Source organism: Grampus griseus (assembly GCF_964374135.1).
Source record: "Grampus griseus genome assembly, contig: HAP1_SCAFFOLD_915, whole genome shotgun sequence".
In the NCBI taxonomy this organism is placed as follows: domain Eukaryota; kingdom Metazoa; phylum Chordata; class Mammalia; order Artiodactyla; family Delphinidae; genus Grampus; species Grampus griseus.
In genome coordinates, this window is record NW_028132573.1 from 51,785 (window position 1) to 54,894 (window position 3,110).

Genomic DNA, 3,110 nt, shown 5'->3' on the forward strand with positions numbered 1-3,110 from the left:
TTTCCCTCTCCCTCTCCCCCTCTCCCTCTCTCCCTTTCTCTCTCCCTGTCCCTGTTTCCCTGTTCCGCACGCTCTGGCTCTACCTCTTTCCCTCTCCCTCTCCCTCCACCTCCTTCCCTCTCTGGAGAGGGAAGGAGGTGGAGGGAGAGGGAGAGAGAGATGGAGAGGGAGGGGGGAGAGGGAGAGAGAGATGGAGAGGGAGGGGGGAGAGGGAGAGACAGATGGAGAGGGAGGGGGGAGAGGGAGAGAGAGGGGGGAGAGGGAGAGAGTGATAGAGGGAGGGAGCGAAAGATGTCTCTCCCTCCCTCCCTCTCTCCCTCCCTCTCTCCCTCTCCCTCCCTCCTTCTCCTCCCTCTCCCTCTCGCTCCAACTCTCCTTCTCCCTCCGTCTCTCCATCTCCCTCACTCCCTCCCAGAGAGGCAGAGATAAGGCAGAGGGAGAGAGGGAGAGGGAGAGATGGAGGGAGAGGGAGAGGGAGGAAGAGGTAGAGGGAGGGAGAGGGAGAGAGGGAGAGAGAAAGAGGTCTCTTCCTCCCTCCCTCTCCCTCTCTCCTCCTTCTCTCCCTCTCTCCCTCTCCCTCTCTCTCTCCCTGTCCCTGTTTCCCTGTTCTGGTCTCCCTCTCCCTCTCTCCCTCTCCCTTGTCTCTGCCTCTCCCTCCATCTCTCCCTCCCTGAGAGGGAGTGAGGGTGAGGGAGAGATGGAGGGAGAGGGAGTGACAGAGGGAGGAAGAGGGAGAGAGGAAGGGAAAGGGCGAGGGAAGGAGAGGGGGAGACGGAGGGAGGGTGAGAGAGGGAGAGTCGGAGGAGAGAGGGAGAGGGAGGGAAGAAGAGACCATATTCCCTCTCCCGGTCTCCCTCTCTCTCTCTCTCTCTCTCTCTCTCTCTCCCCCCCCCGTCCCTCTCTCTCTCATCCTCTCTCCCTCTCCCTCCATCTCTCCCTCTCCCTCTCTCCCTCTCCCTTATCTCTGCCTCTCCCTCCATCTGTCCCTATGTGGGAAGGAGTGAGGGAGATGGAGACATGGAGGGAGAGGGAGAGTTGGTGGAAGAGGGAGAGGGAGGAGAAGGAGAGAGGGAGGGAGAGAGGGAGAGACATCTTCGCTCCCTCCCTCTATCCCTCTCTCCCTTTCCCCCCTCTCCCTCCCTCTCCTCCCTCCCTCTTGTGCTCTCCCTCTCCCTCTTTCCCTTTCCCTCTCCCTCCACCTTCTTCCGTCTCTGGAGAGGGAAGGAGGTGGAGGGAGAGGGAGAGGGAAAGAGGGAGAGGGAGAGCGGAACAGGGAAACAGGGACAGGGAGAGAGGGAGGGAGAGGGAGAGAAGGAGGACAGAGGGAGAGGGAGGGAGGAAGAGACCTCTTTCCCTCTCCCTCTCCCCCCCCCTCCTCTCCATATCTCTCTCCCTCTCTTCCTCTCCCTCCCTCTCCCTCCATCTCTCCCTCTCCCTCTCTCCCTCGTCTCTGCCTCTCCATCTCTCCGTCTCTGGGAAGGAGTGAGGGAGATGGAGACATGGAGGGAGAGGGAGAGTTGGTGGAAGAGGGAGAGGGAGAAGAAGGAGAGAGGGAGGGAGAGAGGGAGAGACGTCTTCGCTCCCTCCCTCTATCCCTCTCTCCCTTCCCCCCTCTCCCTCCCTCTCCCCCCTCCCTCTCCTGCTCTCCCTCTCCCTCTTTCCCTCTCCCTCTCCCTCCACCTCCTTCCGTCTCTGGAGAGGGAAGGAGGTGGAGGGAGAGGGAGAGGGAAAGAGGGAGAGGGAGAGCGGAACAGGGAAACAGGGACAGGGAGAGAGGGAGGGAGAGGGAGAGAAGGAGGACAGAGGGAGAGGGAGGGAGGAAGAGACCTCTTTCCCTCTCCCTCTCCCCCCCCTCTCTCCCTCTCCTCTCCATATCTCTCTCCCTCTCTTCCTCTCCCTCCCTCTCCCTCCATCTCTCCCTCTCCCTCTCTCCCTCTCCCTTGTCTCTGCCTTTCCATCTCTCCGTCTCTGGGAGGGAGTGAGGGAGATGGAGAGATGGAGGGAGCGGGAGAGTTGGAGGGAGAGGGAGAGGGAGGAGAAGGAGGGAGGGAGAGGGATAGAGGGAGGGAGAGGGAGAGAGGGAGAGGGAGGGAGAGAGGGATAGAGGGAGGGAGGGAGAGAGGGATAAAGGGAGGGAGGGATAGAGGGAGGGAGAGACGTCTTTCGCTCCTTCCCTCTATCCCTCTCTCCCTCTCCTCCCTCTCTCTCTCTCTCCCCCCCTCCTGCTCTCTCTCCCTGTCCCTCCACCTCCTTCCCTCTCCAGAGAGGGAAGGAGGTGGAGGGACAGGGAGAGGGAAAGAGGTAGAGGGAGGGCGTGCGGAACAGGGAAACAGGGACAGGGAGAGAGGAAGGGAGGAGGGACAGGGAAGAGGGACGGGGGATGTGGGAAGAGGGAGGGGGGAGGCGGGAGAGAGACGGGGGAGACAGAGGAGGTAGAGGGAGGGGGAGGGGAGAGGGAGAGGGATGTGGGAGAGCGAGGGGGAGACGGAGGTGGAGAGGGAGTTGGGAGAGGGTTGGGGAGAGGGACGGGGAGGGGGGAGAGGGGGGGGGGAGGGAGAGAGGGAAAGAGAGTGACGCAGAGGAAAGAGGGAGAGGGAAGAGAGAGAGAGAGGGGGACAGAGGGAGAGGGAGAGAGGGAGGGGGAGAGGGACGAGAGGAAGCAGGGAGAAAAGAGAGAAAGAACACACCATGTACATTTCTGTCAAATAACACCGGGGATCCTTACACAACCAGGAGAAAATAACACAGCGAGGCTCTTTCTCAGCTGGAACTGGAACTGCAGATGGGGCGAAACACCACCAGGGTGGCCACACATGTCCAGCTGCCGCCCCAGCCCCCTGAGTCTGGTCACCAGGGCTCTTGAGTGTTTGCTCCAGGGACCTGGGGTTCACCCTGTCACCCTGGAGGTCGGGCCTAGACAGCAGGGCCCCGGGCTGGACACATAGGGGGAAAAGCATCCCCACAGGACAGCTTGTGCGAGCCGATTCAGCTGCGAGATTCTAGAGGCCCGGGATCACCCTGTGGCCCATGAAACCCAGGAGCCAGGAGGGTCTTGCATCGGGATTCCTGTCCGTTGGACTGTAACGTTTATGTAAGGAATCTTGGAAACA